Source organism: Amblyomma maculatum, unplaced genomic scaffold, assembly GCF_055883805.1.
Source record: "Amblyomma maculatum isolate TAMU_Amacu unplaced genomic scaffold, ASM5588380v1 scaffold_19, whole genome shotgun sequence".
NCBI classification, from domain to species: domain Eukaryota; kingdom Metazoa; phylum Arthropoda; class Arachnida; order Ixodida; family Ixodidae; genus Amblyomma; species Amblyomma maculatum.
In genome coordinates this window covers 9,483,708-9,496,236 of record NW_028146744.1, presented here as the reverse complement: position 1 = coordinate 9,496,236, position 12,529 = coordinate 9,483,708, and positions in this window count along the sequence as shown.

Below are 12,529 nucleotides of genomic sequence, written 5' to 3'. Positions count from 1 at the left end.
CTGTCAATAATTCAGTGAAGTTCTGAGGAGCCTTTGAATATCTGTAAAGACAGAGCAATAACAATTTTGTTTTCATCTTACTTTTGCTTAGCTGTTTTTTTTTTAGCGCCTGCGGCTTGCATGACCTCCCAGTATGCCTGTTTTGTTTAAAAGAAGGCGTTGCAGTCACCAGAGCTCACAGCCCAACTGTTTCACGGCGGCGGTATGTCAAATTCGCGCCAGAAAAGCGCAGAACAACGGGTCAAGAAAAAGACAAGTGCTGACTTTTTATTGTCTCTTATCTCTTTCTTGTCCGGTTGTTCTGCGCTGTTCGGTCCCACATGCATAACCAACATGCGCAAGGTGCTGTCCTGGTTTGTCAAAGCTGAAGGAGAGTACTAAGCCTTTAGTTATTTAGTAGCTACTGCACAGTGCACACAGCCGTTCCTTCTATAAACTGCAGTTGCCGTAAAGCAGAACAGAGAAAGATCAGCGGTTGGCCATTAAAAAAAAAGCAACCCTCGCGACGTTTCCACAAGTGTAGGCACGATAGGCTCGAGTTCAAACGTCGGACCCTACAATTTTTACAATTCAGGACGTTGCGCATGGTCTACATATTAACTCCCGATTTAAAGCTCAGGCAGACACTCCTCTGTCAAAGACAAAGAAGTTGCGTAGCTTATTGGCGCGGAGCCATTCTTTAAGTCTCGCCTAAAACACGAGACTGTTCGGCTGCTGTACAGAGCTGTTTCTGTGCCTCCCCATACCCCAACGTCCAACAAGTTTAAGCAGCACCGCCTGCAATGTGTCGGTGCATCGAAAAGTTCCACTAAAGAAACAAAAGTTCGGTGAAATACTTACTTTGAAATTGGTGTGTGAACAAAGTGTGCCAAGCTACAACAAAAACAATGCTAGCAGGGCATTACAGCCGTAAGTATTTGTAACTGCGCAGAAAATGCAGTTCTTTTTTTTCTTCCTCCATGTGCAGAATGCAGACGCCTGAAGGCCTCTTCCATTATAGTGCCTCCTCCATGATAAAACTAGCCAGGTGGATTGATTGGCTCATTTCAGATTTTTGAGCGTAGGTTATGTTTCGTTCTTTCTGAGCTTGCTGATTTCTGCGTCTTCTCAGCCTACGATAGAAGTTTACCGACACGTCATGATTAGAAAATTTTCTTACGGTCATTGCACTTTTCCTCAAAAATTTTTGGAAAAAAAAATTAAACGATGAAACACGCGCAAAGTAAAAAAAAAAAGTGGTTATGAAAAGCTTTTTATCGCATCGATTCGCTCTTGCATCATATAATGCAGATTCGACGGCATTACTCATTTATACGCAGTTCAGATGAGCACGACGACTACAAACTATATCATAGCTGTTTAAAAGCGAATCCAGTGACGGACGTACGGCGGCTGTCCGCTGGGCGTACGCATTCGACCATCAGCTTTCGTACGTACGCCGGAACTCCGTCGGACGTCCGAACTCGGCCGCTGAGTTACGTCGTCCGTCGTACTTCAATGGCCGTCTGGGCATTTGGGCTCAGTTGGTATGCCATTTGAGTTCAATTGGTGAACCATTTGGTCTTCATGGCTGACCAATTATTTCCCATTGGAAGCACCAATTTATATCGAATGGTCAGGCCCAGGGCTTAAAGTCAGGGGGATTTGGAGGGGTCTGAGACCCCCCACTAGCCTCTAAGAGGGGTCTGAGAACCCCCCGAGCGTGAAAGTATATAAGGACTGTATGAATACAAAGCAGGCAACCATTTTTGGTTCTTGTCAGTGGTGTATTCGGAAGATTTCCTCTTTATCGTTTCGACAGTTTCGCAGTGAGTATTGATAAGAACCACTAACCCGTTTTCGAAAACCAGAAATGGAGAAAAATAATTATTTCTCTGCATAAAACGATTTGCAAAACAGGCAACCAGCCGCTTTATCTCTTTCCCTCTCTATTTTCATTTTCACCAGTGCTCGAATCAATTCAGACGATGGAGCCAGATTTTAAGCACTGGTCACGCCCAATGGGTGGCGAAAACACAATTGGTTTTTGACCAATTCCTTTCAGTTCGGAAATTCCCAATTGGACCCATTGGCTCTTGTTGTTGTTGTTGTTTTTTGACTGGGAGGCATATGACAACATCCTTCACTCTACAATTCTTGACACCCTTCAGGATCTTGGTCTCCCGAATCGCTTTCTTCTCTCAATTCACTCCTTTTTAACAAACAGAGCCTTTAGTATTCATGTGCATGGGAAGGCTTTTAGTCACTTTACCTCCAACTATGGGGTGCCCCAGGGCTCCGTCCTCTCTCCCACATTATTTATCGTGGTTTTATTCCTCTTGTCCGAGCCCTAGAAAACATGCCTTCTGTACGCGTTCTTGCGTATGTCGACGACGTGACCTTGTGGTCCTGTCATTCAGATGCGCCCGTACAACAGTCGGCGCTCCAGTACGCGCTGCATGTTCTAACATCTCAAATCCTTGCTTTGGTTCTGTCCCTATCGTGTAATAAATCATGTTTCATTCGCATCGGAAACACATCTAGCTTACGGAAAGCAGCCCGTTTCACTTTTACGGTAGATAATTCTCAAATTCATCACGTGGAAAGTGTTCGTGTGCTAGGTCTTCTTGTTCATACATCTGTGACTGGAACACCTTGGCTAAATGCTACCCGTAAATCGGCTCACGCTACACTTGGTCTGATTCGTCGTATAGCTATGCGGTCAGGCGGAGCGCGCGCTCTGAGTCTGCTCGTCAGCTCGTGCGCTCCATCATTCAGCCGCGGAAATGTACGATTTCAGCGCCTCATCCGTCGTCAATGGGACTCCCTTAAAGCTATCAATCGTGAGGCTATGCGCGCAATAACCTATCTCCCTCGTCTTACACCCATACCCGTTCTGCGCGAGTGCACTCAACTTAATACATTAGCTAAACTCATCGACCAGCGTGAGACAGAGCACAGAAAATGTCGCTTCAGCTCCATCGCTATACACTCTTCCTCCTTGGTCGTACTGTCAACTCACAGGCAATCACTCCCACTCCTTCGCTGTCGATATCAGCCGCGTATTTGCCTCCAGGATGCATAATATACACCGATGCATCACACACAGCTCTGCAGGCAGTTACCGCTGTGTACAGTCCCTCCCATCCTCCTCTTAACTCTCGCGCAACGTATAGCGTGGACATATATACATGCACCACCCTTGCATTGGAGCTTCAGGTAATCCAGGTGAAAATTTGTTACTGAGAATCTACTGGTTTGCACTGGAACCATAAAGAAACCTACGGGTTTCTACTGGAACCATTAGGAAGTCTACTGGTCTTCTACTGGAACCATTAGAATGCTTAATGCTTAATGGTTTTCTACTGGCCTTACTGGTTCCAGCAGGGTGCCTTCTGATTTTTCCTGGGACCAGTGGCTACTGAGACCAATGACTAGGGCACTGGTGCCAGCAGACAGCATAATGGTTTTCTGCTGGTCGTACTGTTTCCAGGCGAAAACCAGTAGTAACTACTGGTTTTCAGCATGTTATCCACAAGGACCAGTAACGCTACTGGTCCCCGTTGGATAATCTATCGTATTGTGCAGAAAGACTCGAACAATCGAAACGCAAAGTTTATCTTGGCCAAGACTTTGCTGCTTATAACTGGAGCTTATTTTCATTTGGGGTATCAATTTTTACTTCAATTTGGTTCTAGACATTTTATCAAAATAGTTTTAAACAAGCTAAGTATTTTTCAAGTAGCGGCCACAGTGAGCTAACTGCCGCTATGAGGTATTGGAAGCGTCACGGACAACGTTACCAGAACCAACTCAGTTTCACAGCTCCGCCCGGAGAGGTGTCCCCGGTGGCGGTCGCGTGAACTAGCGGAGCTGAAGTCGACTTTTGCTTAAAACCCCTTGATACTTTGAAAGTTACGCCAACGATTGAACTTTGCCGCCGCCGCGCTACCTCATCGCCTCCTCCTCGCCCCTTGCGCGCCCCTTCGCTGAAGGCCGGCTCTCCGCCCGATTTCCTGAGCGACGATTGGTCTCCCTGCCGTTGCCCTTGGAAACCAACGCGCGTCCGGCGTTTTTCTTGCGTTTTCTTTTTCCTTCGCGCCATTTTTCTCCCAGTCTCGGCGAGCGAATATTGCGCGCTGTACTTTTATTGCAGCCTGCAAGCTCTATGCCGTGCTGTTGCGCGTACAATTGCCGCAAGCGGCCTGAAGATGGTTATGCGGTACTCATGATACCTCAAGGCAAGCGTGACGGCTTGTGCACGAGTCAATGGATTCACAAGATTAGTCGAAAGACGTTTATTCCTAGAAAGAACAGAGTTGTGTGCGACGTAAGGTGCCTTTCTCACTCCCAGTAATAACACGTCACCTGACGCTGCGTTTTTTATTCCTGCTTGCTCCTCAATATTTTTGCGGCGGCAACATGTTCATTGTATAAAAACAAGGTTGTCCTCTGCAGCATGATGAATATTCTGCGAGGCTCCAAGGCTCCATCCTTTAACACGCTGTCGGCTTCTGTACAGTCAGAAATAGGGCACTATAATCTGTTTTTTTGCTGTCAGAGATAACTGGAAAATTAGTCTCACGATTGCATTTGTCGCGATTATGCTAGGATCCCTGGCCTCCTTCACTAAAAATCAAAATTCGGGCTTGTAGAGGAGCTAGTCTTTCCAGCTTGTACTTGTAGTGTGCGTCGGTTACTCGGGAGCAATGAATGCTGACCCTGAAAAACGCTTTGGAAAGTAAACCCGAGGTATTGCGGGTAATCTGCACTAGTTAGGTCGTGCGGCACATTTTTTTTTTTTTCAATTCTTGAATGTGTCTTGCCATGCTTCGACGCACGCGTGGGTTAAAAAGTATGCGTTCGTTTTATCAGGGATACGGCCAATGTGCAGGAGGTGTTCGTATGATCACACACACTTCACTTTAACCATGACTACTAGGCGTTGGCAGGTTACCTTCGCTTTGAAAGCTGGACCTCTAAAACCGCGATTCCGCGTATTCATTTACTGCGAGAAAAGTTTTCCCATCGATGTCAAATCAGCCGTAATCATTGCAGCAATTTTATGTATTTACGAAATTTAAACAATCAATAATGATTATAGTTATGATGTAAAAAATAGGGAAACATTTTGCGAGCAACAATTCTTAGCACTGTAACATATTACTCATTTCAATTGTATGCAAGAAGATTTTTTTTTCACCTTGCCTGAGTGATTAACTCATCGCTCTCTATGTTCTAGCTACATTTCACTGAAGACCAGTTTGAGTCGCCAATATTACACGAACTCGAAAAAAAATCTGAGGCCCAACGCAGTTCCATCAATTTTCTCTCACCGACCTGTCCTCAAGTAAAGGAAGCCTCCTCGACAGAGACATGAACCTCGCTCTGATAGTAGTCAGTTATTTCAGTGGCTTGCTCTTTTCCTACCTCCATTTATGAGAAAACAAGAAAGTATAAGAATTAAAAGTCAATGTGCAGTTGTCTCGTCAGATATTATGAGATAATAGAGATATGACTGACAACGTAAGTCAATGAAAATTGAAGTATATCAAAGGGTCATGGGACGGCATCAGATTAAATAGTGATGGTTATGAATAGTGATAGGTAATGATGGTGGCTGTTACGGATAATAATAGTAAATGATAGTAATAGATCCGGATAGTGAGGTGATAGTGTTCGTTGCGGATAGTAACAGTTACGATAGGTCACTGGCATTAGTAGATATAGTGATAGATAGGATAGATATAGTTAATGAATTGGCAGTTATATTCTTTCTCATTTCCGCACGTTGAAGACCTATGTGCACCCTGTCATTTTTTTGTTTGATTGTTGCGTTCAATGAAATCACGCTCTTTTACATAGCGCATGAGGCCGCAGCATGCTTGCCCCAGAACTTCACTGTGTCGGCAATAGGGCCCACCACTTCTCCCAGTGTACCCTGCTGTTTTTTAACCACACACGAAGTCAGTGAGTGGCCGCGTACTCAAAAAATTATTTAATTCCTACATCAGCATCATATCAAGACTGCCGTGGCAAACCTGTTCCTTACCTCGAAGCGGCAAGGAACAGCTGAAAATTTGGTTTTATACAAAATTAACTAATTAACGCAGATTATCGCGGATCGCTAACTAGCACAGTGCCATTACACTTGGCCTAAGCTTGCCAACGGTATACGGTTTGATGTTGCAGCTAAAATTTAGATTTTAATTGCAATTTACAAAATATCAATTAATTTGGCCCAGTAATTGATCAAAATACATGCACAATTAACCAATAATCAAATCTCATGGTTGATCACGTGACATATACTATGCTTAGAGAGATAGCTTGACAGTAGCGAAATAGACTAAGTCCTGCTTTGACCTTCTCTGATCTTGAAGTTCAAAGCACCAGCCTGGATCGTTTTCCGAAGTTTTACCGCGGTGAAAGATTTCACGCTCTAAAAAAAAACACAAAGTCAGAGGCAGTACTAGATTAAGTGCACAAAGTAAAACCTTATCATGTGATTTAAAAAGTGTCTGCAGCACAGACCTCGCCGGAAAGCTTTGTTTATCAGTATTCCTCATTCAAACAGTTCAAAGGAGAAACCAATCAATTCATGAACTTTACTTTCGGCATTCTCAATGCTTTTCTCGCAATTTTTCAAGAATTTTGTGCACTCCTGGAGCACAGACCTGGCCCAAAAGCTCGCGCTTCACTCACTGCTGCGGCCGGCCGGCGGGCGACAAGGAGAAAAAGCGTGTCGTGCGCAACGCTTGCCGCCGCCGCGCGAAGAGAATCGAGGAGGAAAGCGCGGCGCGGAGAAGAGTGTCGCTACTTTCAAATTATCAAGGGATTTTACTTTTGCTCCTTGCCGGGGGCGTCGTCTGCTACACGCGGAGCGGAAGCATGGAGCGGCCGACACACACGTAGCTGTTACGTGCTGCCGTTGCACTCTACACAGCTACAGTGCAGTTATGACTACATTACGACAGTTTCGGCTTCGAAGGCATGCATTACCTCAGAGAGCGCGTTTGTGTGCTGCGAAATTTATTGCCGTGAAACAAGTGTGACAGCGTTGTCCACTTGCTCGCCAGAACCAACGTTCTAGTAATGTTGTCCTCGCTTCGGTTTCATTTATTTTTATTACGTGATATCATACGCAGCTCGTACAAGCAAAACGGCGTCACGATCGCCGTAACCAAGAATTGAGAAAAACGTATCCGAAGAATACGCACGTCACTTCGTAATAAACTGTGGCGTAGCCGTTCATTGCGCAGCGTTCCGTGTGGTGCCATACAATTTCGCACCTTCTTTTCCAGTTTCAGTCCAATTTGTGACAGGGATTCAAGCCGCCGACATGTGTGCCTCCAATTCTATGCCATTCACTGTGAACGTAGGGTGTGCGCCAAGAAGATGCTGCGTCTTCCCTCTAAAATCAAACCAAATATACGTACGATTAACTACGTGGCAGCCTAACCACGGCCGCTCAATGGAGGCGCACTTGGGTGCGGCCCGTCGCGTCGCCCAGAAGAGCCGTATTGCGCCTAGTTCTCATCGCCACCGCTGCGGCGCCACCGCTCCGGGACGAGTCCGGGCGGAGAGCTGCGCGCAGCGGCCGTGGCTGTGCTTTCGTTTCGGCGTCCGCGTGGTCGGCGCTTGCTCAATTTAGTATTATGAGCGATGTTTCACACAGTATGTGATGCTATGTGTAAGTTTGCTATTGATAAGGTGATAGCGGCAAGTCATCGTCACTAGGCTTTTCCAAGTCATTCGTGGTCTTCCGTTTACAACGAGAACGAGGCAGTCGTGTGCTTCGCTGAGTGCGCACCCATTTAGTTGCGTTTCAACCACTGTAATAACGTATTAGATATTGCAATCTTGAAATCGGGACATGGTTTGGGGCCATTTATTCAGCGTGCACTTTTCTGGAAACTTACAACTCAGGACGTACCGTTCAACATTATTGTTCAGCCTGTTCCTTCGTTTTCACTGGAAATAATATTCAAGTGGGTACCACCACCAAAACATACTAGCTATCACAAACTGTTGCAAAAGAAACAACACAAGACAGCCAGTTCAACGACACGCCCGCAGGCTCTGGCAATTTTTTTCTCGTTTGATTATGAAGCCGCGTGATGCACAGAAGACACGCAAACTTATTTTACAAGCGAAGAACTTTTCTCGAAAAAGGTTTATGTGCAAGCATGATTTTTTCCACTGTCTGATTGATGTTGCCTGTCCAGTTGGTCAGCAGTGGTCGCATTAGTTTAGTTAGGTCCTTAGTGTGACTGCGGTCTTCTCTCTCGCAAATCAACTCCGGAAATTGCACAAAATAGGGAAGAAGGGATGAAATTAACATGTTGCATAGCTTGCTGCTTCTTACGACCTGCGGGAACTTCATCACCTTGCTAACAAAGGTGCATGGTGATTTTGAAATACCTTAGGCGTCCATCATCAAGAATTTTGATAAGTCCAGGGTTTTGCAGGAATCACAAGGCACAAAGTTAATAAATGGATGGGGACTAATAAAATAAAAATATTGACACTCTAAAGTAAGCACTAGAAGTTATTTAAACTTTGGTAATATGTAAATAAGGAAAGCACGGGGAGCACTGAAAACAAAATAAATAAAAATGTTTCATGAGATCTGTAAAAATATTCATACTTTCTATTCAAATGGACGTGCAAAGTAACCAGCCAAGAATTCAATCGGTGCTAACTCTATGTCAGCTGTTGGTTCACACCACACAAGAATGAATCCAAGCTGACTCGAAAACTCTCTCGCAGCAGACATGATATGGCAGTTGGCAAAGTACGACTTTCATAGTCACGAATGCCAAGTTTTATAGCTGTCTATTGTTGATAGGTGCATTTGCAGACTGATGCTTGCAAGATGCCAACCTGCACAAAGCATGGCAAAATGTGTATAATCTCAGTTGATATATATATATATATATATTTTATTTCGCTAGTGGTACCTTCGGTATTTTCTCCGAGGTGAAAAATGCAGCCCTTGCGTAAACTCTGTCGCTCTCGCCTTTGAATTGCCTTAGGCTGCTAAAAAGCGATACTACAGGCCCGCTGTTGAGGGCCTGCTTTAGGGCGTATCGGAAGCTGAAAATAAGATTCGGTTAAACGCAATGCACTTGTAAGGCACACAGAAGACGTTGTAAGATACTTGATGGGATCAAGATGGCACTTAATTTGCGCCACTGTGGATCTGGTTGTCATGATTGTTGCTTCGTACGTTTGTTTGGTTAGCCTTTGCCTCGACGTGCCTCCTTTGACCTGAATGTCTTCAATATGGCAAAGTCCAACTCTAACCATGAGAGTCACTCGTCATCTGACAAATAGAGCGGCTCCTCTTGGTGTCTCTATGGCGTCACTTATGCGATGTTGGGCAAGGCATACCATTTTGATATCATCGTCATTAAAGTGATCGTGGCGCAGCTATCTTGAAACACACATGCTTCAGGGTGACACGGGGGGTTGTCCAGTAGGAAAATAAGTGTAGCTATAACAATTGAGGAAAATAAAGCTATTGACCTGCGCATATTAATTTTTTTCAAGGTTGTTTGGCTCAATATGAGCCCGCGTGAGTAACTTAACTTGTAATTTGGGCAGTTCGGGAAAACGGAGGGGACAGCTGAAGGAAGCAGGATCTTCAGTTTTATGTTCTTCCTGTAATCGTCATCTGTGAAGTGCAGTGAGTATACCAGTGACTTGTCACTCGGCTCCCACCGGCTTCCTTTTCCATCCTAGCCCTCCCGAGATACGTTTTTCAGCCATGCTGCTCGACGTTGTGAATCGCACGGGAACTCAAGGTAACCGATCTTTTCTTGCTTTCGTGATGCACAGCGGCACACAGCAGTTGCCTGGCATGGTGCTGCATACGCTTAGGATGCTGTTGACACAGGCACCGATGACACGCATGCAGAACTATCAGAACCACGCTATTATGCTGAGTAGTCAAAACGATAACACGCGCCAACCCAGCCAGCGCGCTCCTTCCCCGTCGTCTGCTCGTCCGTGCCGGCGGCGCCTTGTCCTGGAGTGGTGGCGCCCCCGCGGAGAATGACGGCGGAAACTGTAACTTCTCCCAATACGCGCTTCCCTAGCCATTGAGGCGCGACGTGACGGGCCGCACCAAGTGCGCCTCCATTGAGCGGCCGTGGCCTAACATTGGCGGGATTGAAGTGACGGCCTTAAAGGCGCTGTCGCGTCCTCTCTTGAGACAAAGCATAAGCGTTCTTATATATATATATATAAATGAAGGGCTTCTTTCCTTCATGTATTATAACGAGCACCCTCATTTCCTCTTCATTTATCTGCTTGTAGATTACGGGGGTCTCGGTTCTGGCAGTCTTGAAGCCATAGGTAACGTAAGAGGGTTCTAGCACAGCTTTCGCCCTCACTCTTGATCCCGTTCCACGTGACGCTGGCGGTAACACAGGACGTTCCACGTCCGCCGCTATGGTTGAGGGTGGCGCTGGTGAACACTCTCAAGGTTCGTATACAGACAACATTAATACCTGAGAAAGTAGCAGGGGGGGGGGGGGACAACGGTCGATGTAGCTCAGTTGAAAGAGCGCCGGACGCGATATTCGGAGGTCGTGGGTTCGGTCCCCACCATCGGCACGTTGTTTTTTTCTTCTACTTTGAGTTTAATTATCTTTCCCCTAAGCAGATTACATTACTCATTTCTGCGATTATCCAAGTAAAAATAAAAATAGAGACATAAAACATAATCCCCAATGCTTTCCTTGCCCTCGCCGACTGTTGGCTTCTTTCCTTCATATGTATACATATATATATATATATATATATATATATATATATATATATATATATATATATATATATATATATATATATGGATGGATGCGAGAACATTTAACGTACATGGCCGCTTAAAAAATTATAGAGCGAAGTATAGGCTTCATTTAAAGAAACATTTTATTGGACTCGAAGTTTCGACCAGAAGCTGGCCTTCATCAGGAGTGCGAATGCAAGCGATAGGGGTAGGATCTATATGCAAAGAGTGGAAATAGAAACAGGTGTGCAGAGGAGTACAATGGCATTGTAGTGGTGGGTGGGGTAAAAAGCAGGTGCAGGCGGAGAGTGAAAGAAAGTGCAGGTGGGTGAGCGGGAAAAAAAAGGGTCCGCACATGGAAGGAAGCACAGTAATAGGTATGACCCCAGGCGACAAAAGCAGGAATTGTGTGACCTTCATTGTGTGTATGGTGGGGGAGGTTGACATTCCTTTGGGCCACCTGCAGTAAGCTTGACTTGGCCGTTTTGGGTGTGTTTGAGGAAGGAATTTACGGGGTCGCTGAACTTTGAAGTGGAGAAAGAATACCAGGGCTCTCAATTATACCAGCTTGCAGAGCATTAAATTTAAATATAAAGTATGATTCTCGTTGCTCCCGTTCGCGGTTGCTATGGAAGCCGCTCTGGAGCAGGAAAACTTTAAGTTTGTCGAATTCGTAACTTTTCTGTTGCAGGTGTTTGGAGAGGGGAAGGTGAGGGAGAGATTTGCTGTGCGCGCGATGGTGGTTGAAACGAATTCGGAAGGGGTTCTCTGTCTGCCCTATGTATTGCATTTGACACTCGCCACACTCGAGCATATATACCACGTTCCTGGAGTCACAATTCAAATTTCCGCGGATGGAGTGTTTAAAATCAGAGATTGTGCTCTTTGCCATGGTCGTTGTTTGCACGTGTTTGCAAACTTGACATCTATTCTTTTCGCACGGCATACAACCCAGAAGATCTGCTTTATTGATAGTAGAGTGTACTACATAATTTTGTACATTTTTGGTCGTCTGTATGTAACCTGCGGTACCACAGAAAACAATTTTGGAGTTGCGATCACTTTGTTCGATGATGTTAAAGTGTTTTTTTTTAGTATTTTGTTGATATTCGGAAGGTTGTTTGCGAAAGTAAAGATCAGTTTTGAGCGGTTTTCACTTTGTGCTGCCGGCCGGCCTTCCCTATTTGTTTCATTGCGATCAATTAATCCCGCTTTTTAGATGGCATCATCAATAATAGTTGGCGGATAGTGCTGGTGTTTTGAGAACCTCCCGAATACGGTTGGAATTTTCCTCAAAATCTTCTGAGCGTGAGCAGATTCGTTTGAATCTTATTGCCTGAGAGTATGGAATTGATGTTTTGCAGTGGCGCGGGTGGAAGCTTTTAAAATGAAGGTATTGTTGTCTGTCCGTGGGTTTTCTGTAGACATTGGTGATTAGTGCCCCGTCTTCAAATTGAATTAATACGTCCAGGAAGTTAATTTGAGTGGAGGAATAGGTATGTGTGAATGAGATGTTGGGATGTATGTTGTTAAATGAGGTAATGAATTGGATGAGTTCATGCTCGTTTTCTGTCCATATGATAAATATGTCGTCTAGGAAGCGATTATAAAAAGCTGCTTTTTTGGGTACGAGCGTAGGAAGTCAGATTCAATGTGATCCATGAATATGTTAGCATAGTTTGGCGCCATTTTCGTTCCCATTGTTGTACCACTATTTGTAGGTAATACGAATTGTTCAATTCGAAGGAATTG